The sequence below is a fragment of the Pelodiscus sinensis genome, chromosome 6 (genome assembly GCF_049634645.1).
Source record: "Pelodiscus sinensis isolate JC-2024 chromosome 6, ASM4963464v1, whole genome shotgun sequence".
NCBI lineage: Eukaryota > Metazoa > Chordata > Testudines > Trionychidae > Pelodiscus > Pelodiscus sinensis.
This window is the reverse complement of record NC_134716.1, coordinates 56096151-56106860: the sequence shown is the minus strand read 5'-3', so window position 1 is coordinate 56106860 and position 10710 is coordinate 56096151. Positions and strand designations below refer to the sequence as shown.

At 39.5% G+C, this 10710-nt stretch overlaps 1 protein-coding gene across 4 annotated transcripts in view; it reads left to right on the top strand.

Moving 5' to 3' along the window:
• The window catches only part of PRR16 (proline rich 16), a 234536-nt gene that overhangs the window by 170501 nt on the left and 53325 nt on the right, over positions 1-10710 (top strand). The gene's annotated exons all lie outside the window — the stretch shown is intronic.

The following is a 10710-nucleotide window of genomic DNA, read 5'->3' as shown; positions in this document are numbered from 1 at the left end:
GATTGTGAGAATGTCTGTATTTTGAGCCAGAGATGTAATTTCCAGCTTGTGGATACATACCTGTGCTAGCTCTGTGGCAGCAGGAACAAAAGGAAGGACTAGCCACCCCAAGTATGTACCTAACATGTTGGACAGGATCAGACTCCAAGTGACTAGCATCCTCTGCTGCTCAAATTGTGGGGTGTGCGTGTATGTACTAGCTCAATGAGTGTCTTTTTGATACGGAGCTCCAGCTCAAAGTATAGCCATACCTTCACATAACTGAATAACCAGTGAAAACATGACTTCATGGGAACTCAGAGACTAAAGTTTTAACAGTTGAGAAAGGAATGAATTTTTCCATCCAAGGAGTCCCAGCTCAGAATCAGCATGGTCTGAGACTCCCCCAGTGCTATGTTTTTGTTCCAGATTCTCCTGATGTTCTACTAGCACCTGTATAGCTCTGCTTGTGCTAGTAATATTGGGAACATTAGTGTAGACCAGCCACCTGCATTTTTGCCATCAGGTTTAGATAATGGGTATGCTTACATATTATAACTTTGCAACTCCTGTCACGGTGTTATTGAAAAATGACTAAGAAAGCCATCACTGTTCGAAAGGGGCATATTTACAGAAAACTATTCAGCAGTCCCAAGCTTGTATAATAGTTATAGTATATTACCAGTGTGAAGATTAAGTGGAAAAGCTGCTGCGTTTGTGATGGTTCTCCATTGTTACATTTTGCAATCCAAAGACATCCTAACTGTGATCACAAGTACTCTTGAGACTGACAGTAAATTTATTTTTATGACAAGCTTATTCTCACATTGGATGCAGTCTTTATTTAAGCAGAATGTCAAACCAGTTGTGATGTAGTGAGATACAGTAATCAGACAGGTGATAGCCTGTCATATATAGGCTAGCTATGACTATTTTAAATTGAGATTAATTGTAAATTAGGAGAATTTTCATATTGTGCTCACAGGAACATTTTCCAGGAATGTCAAGTATTGTTATAAATGGAAAAAAATAGATTTTTGGGGACTCAGTTGTGCAGTAACAGGACAATCATTATAATAGAAACAAGGAGTCTGATGATTAATGGTTAAATATGTAAGAGGTAATATAGTTTAGTAGTTGCAGGATTCCTTCGTTCTATTTGGAGCTCTGCAGATAGGTTTCTGTATAATGTTGGCAACTCATGTAAATTAAAATACAAATTACTTTGCAGAGTATTTATGACTATTGAATGTAAAATCTATTTCCCCCCTGATTTCTCCACTGAATTACAAGTATAGGAGTATAAACAGGAGGCATTCTAGTCTCTCTCTCTCTCTCTCTCTCTCTTTTGGTTTTTAAAAGATAAGGTGCGCAAACAAGATTGTAAATAATCTGATTGACTCACTAAGTCACATAGATTTTAGAAAGTAGAAAGAGAACTACATATGTTTACATAGCTACAATATTTTGGTGAATGTTGCTGTTATAGTATAAGCGCATATGCTGCAGCACTTCAGACATTATAAAAGCATGTCTTTGATGTATAGTAAATGTTTTTTCTTTGAAGAAATTTATTTCTGTGTCAGTAATTAACTATATGTATTTAAGAGTTGCATCATCACTCAGACATAAAATGAATTATTTTAATTGAATTTAAGTGAATACTTCATGAGCTTTCTGTGGTATTTTAAAATCAGCATAGCGTGTTGCATCAAATATTTTCAAGAAACCTTCTCTCTGTCACTATAAGTGCCAAGTACTCTGAAATACAAAGAAGATAGTGCTATTGAACTAATAAGTAACCTTAGGACTCAAAATCAAAGCCAAGATCTTTGGTTAATAAGAAAGGTTTGTACTGATTGAGTTCTCTGAGGTGGAGTCAGTCCTACTAAGTAAATCAACTTTATTACACTATTCATCAAGCTTGATTGGCAAAATTAAAACTAATGGATCTAATCCTGCAATCTTTACCTACAGAGTCCCATTGACCTTACTGTAGCTCAGAATCAGCCAGATTTTCCCACTGGGTAATGTGTTCTTGAGAAACAACATTGATTTGGAGGTGAGAAAGGATATCAGTTTGGCCCAGTGGGAGTATAGATAGCAAGGTTAAGACTTAGGCTTTATCATCATAATATTGTCAATGTATGGTGTATTTTGTAGATACTATTTGCTGGCATCAAGAAAAAAACTAAAATGACATGGTATTCTAAGGGAAGTATACACTCAGTTTTTCATTAAATGTTTTATGAATTGGTGACATATTGAGTCATTATTAGGTTGCAAATCAAAGCAGTTAATGCTTTAGTTATGCATAACTTAAGTACTATTATTTCATGTAAAAAATGGTAAACATGGTGTATGGCAAGTACCACCAGAGAGGCAACAGCCACCATTTTCAATCTTCAATTTATTTATGGTGCATTTTTCCATGCACAAGGATTGTTTTAGCTTTTTGTGTTGGCTAGTTAATTTACTCTACAATTACTTTACAATCTTTTTGATTGATTTAACATTACTAAATGGGGCTTGAAATAACCAAGTTCAGTTGAAAAAAATGTTCTGTCCATTTTATATTTTCAAAGGGACCCCTGTCAGCCGAAATGGTCAGGGCAGTGTGTACGTGTGTGTTACACCCAAGTCTTCAACTGCTGAGATGCAAAGTCTCGTTGCAGTAGGCAGCCTAGGAGGCTGGAGGGCGCCCCGAAAAATAGTTTAACGTCTGTGACTTTACTGCTAGGACCGGGGTCCCATCGCAGAGGGCAGCCAACAGGCTCTCAGATGCCCCGAGTTTATAGGAAGAGCTTATTACACCTCAGATTTTAGCTGCTAGGATACAGAAATCCCTTCGCAGCGGGCAGCCTGGGGAGGCTGAGAGGTGCCCCAACAGATCTGTCCCCTGGAAGTGACACGATCCAAAACACCAAGCTCTTCCTATACCTGTCCCTTTTGACCGGCTGAAGTTCTTTTGTTTGTGTTCGGTTTGGGTACAGCAGCATGGGTTCAAGTCAGAAGCTTGATATGCACTGGCTTATTTATAGGAGAAAGAAAGAGAAAAGAAATAAAGAAACTTGGTTCAGTATATATATATTTATAAGTGAATGAGGGCACCCCACTTATTCCCAAAGTTTATAGCTAAATCACCTTACCAAAGGCAGTTTACAATAGAAATGAAGCAGCTTGACTTAAGAAAACTATAATAAAGTAACTAAACTTACAACAGAGTGACAATTAAAGTGTACACATAAAGAAAACACATTGCAGGTACAATTCTCATCCCTGCATTCCAGACTTGGCATGGCCAGCGTCTTTCTCTCAATCCCTTGGGAAGAAGTAGGGCGAGGTTGGGCGTCCCACGGACCTCGGGAGACAATCAATACCTGTCAGCAGGTGTAGGTGATTGGAGCTCAAAGGGGGTGGGCTACTAAACCCCTCTTTATACCCCTTGGGTCACGTAGGCTTCTTCCTGGTCTTAAGTGGCCAATTAGGAAAAATGGCTTTGAATGCCAAGTTTCCCACAAAGGGTGCAAAGCATAATTCACACCTGGGAAAATGCAGACAATGGGCATCTCTGGTATGTGATGGGCGAAGATTCCTCTCCTAAGACAGTGCAGGCGTGTCAATTACTGATACTAGCCATCATGGCGACGGGAGGCCTCCCAGTCGTCAGCTAGCCCATTTACTGTCTGGTTTCTGTTTATGGTAGAGTCAGGGTCAGGCACCACACCTGCGTTCCCAGGGCATCAAAGGCTGACTGCCTTTCTCTTGCTCTCTGGTGGGGGGGAAAACAAGATGGGGTTCGTGTCTGGCTACACCCCCAAATAGTCACTGAACCTGAGCATGATAAAACAAATTTTTGTTGACTGGGTGTGATCCACTGTGGCTGTTGTGTGATAGGCGGAGGAGTCTGTAGTGAAGGGCACAACTTTACAGAAAACATCTGTACAAGTTGATTAATGATGGCAAAGATCAGGAAAATAACAATATTTATAGTAAACATATTTTTCTGAGTTTGCATAAAAGTTAACTTTGCTGACTGTTTCTGAGGGGACAGTTGAATATGTACCATTGACTCCTTTTTAATTCTTCAAAGTCTAATACAAATAGCAGTGCTAGTCCTTTGAAATCCGTGCATTCTAAGGCTTTGTCTGTGTTGAGATTTCTTAATGCACACAAAGAATTGGGTACCCAACTTAAATGGACTTTCAGTGGAAGTTTATTGCCAAACTCCCCCCTTTCTGCCTTTGAGAATTTCCCCCTAAGAATTATTTTCATACAATATTTTCCTATCTTGGCTATCTCTGATATATCTCTGTCACTGTTAGTATTAACATAAAAAAATCAAATGGTCTGGTAGCACTTTATAGACTAACAGAACATGTAGATGGTATCATGAGCTTTCATGAGCACAGCCCACTTCTTCAGATGACCGGAGTTATGAGTTTAGGATGTGCAGACCCAAAATAAATAAGGGAGAAGGGGGAAGGAAAAAAAGTAAGGGTGTGGGAAACAAGGAGCAGAGGGTATGAAAATATCAAAGGGAAAAACAAGTAGACATAACTGGTAACCTATAAGACCTAAAGATTGGATAGTTAAAAGAAGCAGATAAGGATCATAGGATAGCAATTAGATAGGAAGAGTACTAACCCAAGAATCTACACAGACAAAGAGCTGTTGGCACCATAGCCTGACGGAAAAAGGTGGGAGTGTTTTAACTACCATTTAATATAGACCTGCTGTGATTAGGATTAGACAATATAGTAGTTAAAACACCTTTGGCTGTGTCTACATTGGCACCCTTTTCCGGAAAAGGGATGCTAATGAGACAAGTCGGAATTGCAAATGCCGCGGGGGATTTAAATATCCCCCATGGTATTTGGATGAACATGGCTGCCGCTTTTTTCCGGCTCGGGGCTTCTCCAGAGAAAAGCACCTGTCTAGACGGGATCTTTCGGAAAATAAAGCCTTTTCCAGAAGATCCCTTATTCCTCTTAAATTCAGGAATAAGGGATCTTCCGGAAAAGGCTTTATTTTCCGAAAGATCCCATCTAGACTGGCGCTTTTCTCCGGCAAAGCCCCGAGCCGGAAAAAAGCAGCAGCCATGTTCATGCAAATGCCGCGGGGGATATTTAAATCCCCCGCGGCATTTGCAATTCCGAAGTGTCTCATTAGCATCCCTTTTCCGGAAAAGGGTGCCAATGTAGACACAGCCCTATGGGGCTCCCTCTTGATGGTAGCAATGGTGAGACAAAGTCTGACAGAGACTTGATCCTTGAGTGCAAGCGCTTCTGTCATAGCTAGCTACTGCATGGCTACACAGATGGGAGATGTGCCTTGTGTTCTTTCACAAAAGATGAGCACATCATGTAGATAAAGGAGGGGAAAAAGTTGCAGGAACCGCTCTCCAGCCTCCCTTGTGCGCGCACATACTGGCCACAATGGAAGTTCTTGTACTTGGTGTTTAAGTATTTATACTGAGTGTTTGCAAAACCTTGTTCATGGCTTTTGAGTCAGAGGAGATACAGCATGCCACCCTTTCTTCCTGCATTGACGAGAAAAACATGGAGAAGAGGAGCTCTAATTTCACCCTTTTTAATGGTTTCCCATCTGTTTTCACTCCATGAGATCATTGGCAGGCAGTTTCACTCTTTCAGCACAACGTGTCCCAGTATTCCTGCTGGGATAATGCACCTTCCCTCCATCCTACATGGAGAGTTGTCTCTGGCAATACTACGCAGCAGCTGAGCGGTGTAATTTCCGTACACTAGGTCTGCTGCAGCTAGTGTGGCCGTGCTGCTCATTTTAGCACAGCAGTTTGGGCTAGCTGCTGAACTGTGTACCTGAAGACTTCAGATAGGGTTGTATTCAAGTGACTGGCTCAAGTTCCCAGCCTTGCTGTCACAGCCACACTGTGTTTTGTGCTCTAGCTTGGGCAGTGTAGACATGTCCTTATTAGCACACTCTAATCCTTAAAATGCTTTAAAGTATGAAGGGAGATTTATTTTGAGAGGGAAAATATATATACCGCACTTGGCATAATTCTGTCTCAACTATCGCTTCACCTTCATGCAGTGCGAAAGAGAACTTTTATCCTCTTCCCCCTTGCTCTGTGCCTCTTATATTTGGTTGATTGGCTGATTATTTGAATGTCAAATATTTGGTAATTTTCCTTTTGTCTCTATATGTATTTATCTTTTAACATCAATTTAACAAGGATTTCACAGTTTTTGTTAGCAGAGAATGCTTGCTGGACGTCAGCCTTCTTTCCAATTCTTCCAGTTCAGGTTAGTGAGTGGTTAGTTGACTTCATTTTTTATCACCAAATCTGTAATATAACTTCTTAATACTGATTTTTGTAATTCATTATGTTCTAATACAATAAAATGGAATGCATAATCAAAATACAACTTTGACAATGCTAATCAATAGAAGTGATTAAATAATTTGAAACAAATAATTTGACCAGTGAATTCAACCTCCTTGTTGTACTTAAATATCAGACTGATTTTTTCAAATAATTTTAGTTTTTCCCCACTTTTTTAAAGTCTGTGTGTTGATTGAACAGTTCTCTTGGAACATTTGCTGATTACCATTTAAGCTAATTGTGATTGGTTAATTAATTGTATGGGGCTGTTTTTGTTGTGGTGCATGAATATAAATGTCTATTTCAGCAAATACTTGAACATTTAACTTCTGAATACATCCTCCAAGAACATTTGCTAGTATTAGTAGAAAAACTTTTGCAGTATCTGCAAAGGTCTGCTGAACATGCCTAAAGTACATTATGTTCTTATTAACTTTCAGGTCTAAATAATCATAGATTTTAAGGCTGGCCAGGGACCAGGATGGGTCATTTTAGTCTGGCCTACTGCATAACACAGTTATAGAAATTCACTTGCACTGTAGCATAACTTTCAAAAAAACGCCAAACTTGTTTTAAATTATGAAAAAGATACCACATCTCTAGAAGCTTGCTCAATGATTGATTACTAAATTTTGTCAACATTTTTCTTATGGAATGCTATCACTTTGGAAACTGCTGAATTGACTGAATAAAAATGTTCAGCAGGAGCATGTCGATTGGCTCATCTTTTGTTTTTTGCTAGCTTGGCTTCCCACACCTGCCTAACTCTCCTCATGGTGCTATCTGACTTCCCAGGCCTCCAAATCCTTCCTTCTTCTGAGCAGGCCAGCCACCCAAGGAATTAGAGAGCTGTCTCCCTGAGTTACTGTCTCCTGGGCTGTCAGGTAGCACCAGGGAGGCAGCTTCCTTAGTAGATGGGCAGCCCAGGGAAAGAAAATAAAATCTATTTAGGTTCTATTAATATGGAATATCTCCGAATTTTTCTTGTGATTTTATTTTAAATCTCTTTGTCACAAATTTGCACTTAATTTTCTGTCCAAAAATTTAATTTGTCTGTGGAGATAGATCAGGAATTCCATTTTCTGCCAAGCAATGTCACTTACCTTCATTGTTAAAGAGCAGTGTAAGACATATATGTTCATATGGTACCCTGCATCTCTGAATTTCAAGGTGCTTTTGCTTAGCTCATAACACTTCAGGAGATTTTGTACCACATTATGAAGATAAGAAAAAAGGGATACAGTGCCCTAAGGGCATAGAGTGGGGCAGGGACAGAATACAGAATCCCAGAATCTGAAATCCTAGTCCCCTTTTCCAACCACTAAGATACTTATCTTTTAAAGCTAATATATTGGTGGGTTAATATTGCATATAAGATAAATCCTAACTAGCTTATGTTGATTTGGGTTTAGTTTGTTGAGGTGGTTTGTTTATTCTTGACTTCTTATTCTCTGCTTCTTGTAGTATTTGAGGCTTACGTCTGGTCCTGGAAAGTTTGTTTAAAATGTTTCCTCTCTCTAAAGATGTATTTTTAGACAGGTGTTTCTTTTATTAATTTATCCTTGACTTTCTAAACCCAGCAACTTGAGACCCTGTAAGTTACACTTTCAGGCCAGTAGAAATTGAGCAGAAGGGCAGAAAATCATTTTCTCAGTTTTTCCTAGTATTGACAACAGCTCTTTTGGCAGCGCAAGCATTGAGGATTTTGAAAATGTGCCATGTTTATTTTGAATTAGAATCCCTTTGCAACATGTGCAGTAACAAGTATTTTGGCACAGTGATGACATTTTAAATGTGTTTTTCCCCTGCTATTATGGTAAATTCATGTGTCATGTGAATGACCATGAGTGATTACTGTAGCGTAATTAACAGAATGCTAGATATAATAGCATCTGCACCCATGCAACTAAGACTGCAAAATCATGAGACTGATGAGAAATAATGGCAAATATTGTAGAATGGTCCTATAATTTACTGATAAAAGAACCAAAACTACAACATGTGACCAGAATAAGTTTGTTACTTCGGAAAGAAGAACTAATTGAAATAATACCTTACACCTAGATTTATAGCGTTTAAGGCCAAAAGGGACCATTCAATCACATAGGGACCTGGTTCAATAACATAAGCCATAGAACTTCCCCAAAATAATCCTGAGAGCAAAGCTTTTAGAACAATATCAATCTTGATGTTAAAATTTTCAGTATTGGAGAACCCAGGGTAAACTGTTCCAGTGGCTAATTGTGAGTCCTACATATTTCTTTAGCACTGCTTAGTCTTGTATTTGAGTGCCTGCACATGACTTGCCTTTGTCATTGCATTTTGTTTGATACGTGTTGCACTCATGCCTGTTTAATACCCTATTGTTGACTGTCCAGTTTCTTGGCTGTGCTTGGAGGCTGGATATGTATTAATCATATTTATTACCATAGTTCCCAGAGATCAACAAGCTTCAGACCCCATTTTTAAGCAAAGAATAGTGGCCAGTCCCTGCCTTAAAGACATTTGCAATCTAAGATGTATCTACACTTAGGGCTGGGGGTTGATTCACAGCTCAAGGAGACATACTCTTACTAGTCTCATTGAACTAAAATACAGTATAACTGCAGCAGTGTGACCGGCAGGATGGACTAAACACCAGGAGCACCTGGCTACAAGCTTGGATGGGTATTTACTCGGAGTATCTAGTCCTTCTTCTTGTTGCAGTGTCGTGACTATGTTATTTGTAATGAGCTAGCATGATGAGAGCTAATGCATGTTTGTCTCCTTGAGCTTGGAATTAGTGTTGAGCAAGTTTCCCTCTAAACTGCGCATCTGCATATCCCCACGGCTACTTAATTAGCCCTGCCCAGCCAGGCAGCTTTGTGCTGGTCAGGGCTGATTAAGCAGCTGTGGTGCTGTGCTACTGCACAGCTTATAGGGAGTCTTGGTGTGAGTGAAAAACACTGATCACACCAATTACTAATCTTAACTAGTTTGAAGCGTTGTTAAAAAAAAATTAGTCATGACATTACCACCTTCATCAAGTGTAATTTAACGGACAGTGTCATGGTCAATTACCCAGTCCTGGATCACAGGCTGTTGCTGTCATCATCAGAACCATGCTGATCCAATTTGGTATTATATCCTGCGTTGCTCCACCCTCCTTTGTTACACACACACATCCTTCATATCTTGTCTTGTAACATCATGCAATTGCAGATTATTAAAACTTATCTCATCTATAAACATTCTATTCCAAGTATATTTTCATACACAATAACCCAAAATCCTTTTAACTGATACAGGTTTGTGTATTGTGCTAAAATTCTAACTGGTACCTTGTCAGTTAACGGTCAGGGCAGTGTGTGTGGATATGTCTCCTAAGTCTTTGACTGCTAAGACATGAAGTCTCGTCGCAGCGGGCAGCCCAGAAGGCTGAAAGGAGCCCCGAAAGTTTTTAACGTCCGTGACTTTACTGCTAGGACCACAGTCCCTTCGCAGAGGGTAGCCAAACAGGCTAACAGATGCCCCAGTGTGTAGGAAGAGCTTATTACACCTTAGATTTTAACTGCTAGAACACAAAGTAACATCATGCAATTGCAGATTATTAAAACTTATCTCATCTATAAACATTCTATTCCAAGTATATTTTCATACACAATAACCAAAAATCCTTTTAACTGATACAGGTTTGTGTATTGTGCGAAAAATTCTAACTGGTACCTCCTTACCTTTTTAGAAAAATTAGGGATGTTAAGAAGCATGTAATTCGTTAATCATGTAGTTGACAAAATTGTTTTTGACTACATGATTCATCAATAAGGGTTAGCACTGCTACCTCTCAGTCCTGGCTTCTGTCAGGTCTGGCAACTACCCCTACTGTGGCTCTGCACTACAACCACTTTAAGAGCCAGTGCCTGGGCAGGCTGGCTCGATTCCAGCTTGCATCTTGTTCTGGCATCAATCCCCACAGTGGTTCTGCACTACATAGCACTTTAAGAGCCGGCACACGGGAAGACTGGCTTAGTAAAGTTGATGCCAGGTCCTGGCGTGAGCCAAGACTGAAAACAGCCTGACAGCCTGCCTACTAAAAAACTTACTTTCAGAGCCGAGGGGGGGAGGATTGCGTGTAGTCAATAGCATTATCCGATTATTGATCATTCATTTAGTCGACTATACTGTTATATCCCTAAGAAAAAATATTATCATCTTCCTCCTTACTTAATCATCTGGCTTTTTGTTGCTTTTCATTGCTTTGATTATTTTTCTGTCTGCTTCTTGTAGCCTGAGAATTACTGATTTGTTAACTCTGTTTATTCACTGTATTAGGGAAGTCTACATCAGGCTAATAAATCTGGTTGGTGTTGATCCAGACCAACAATCCA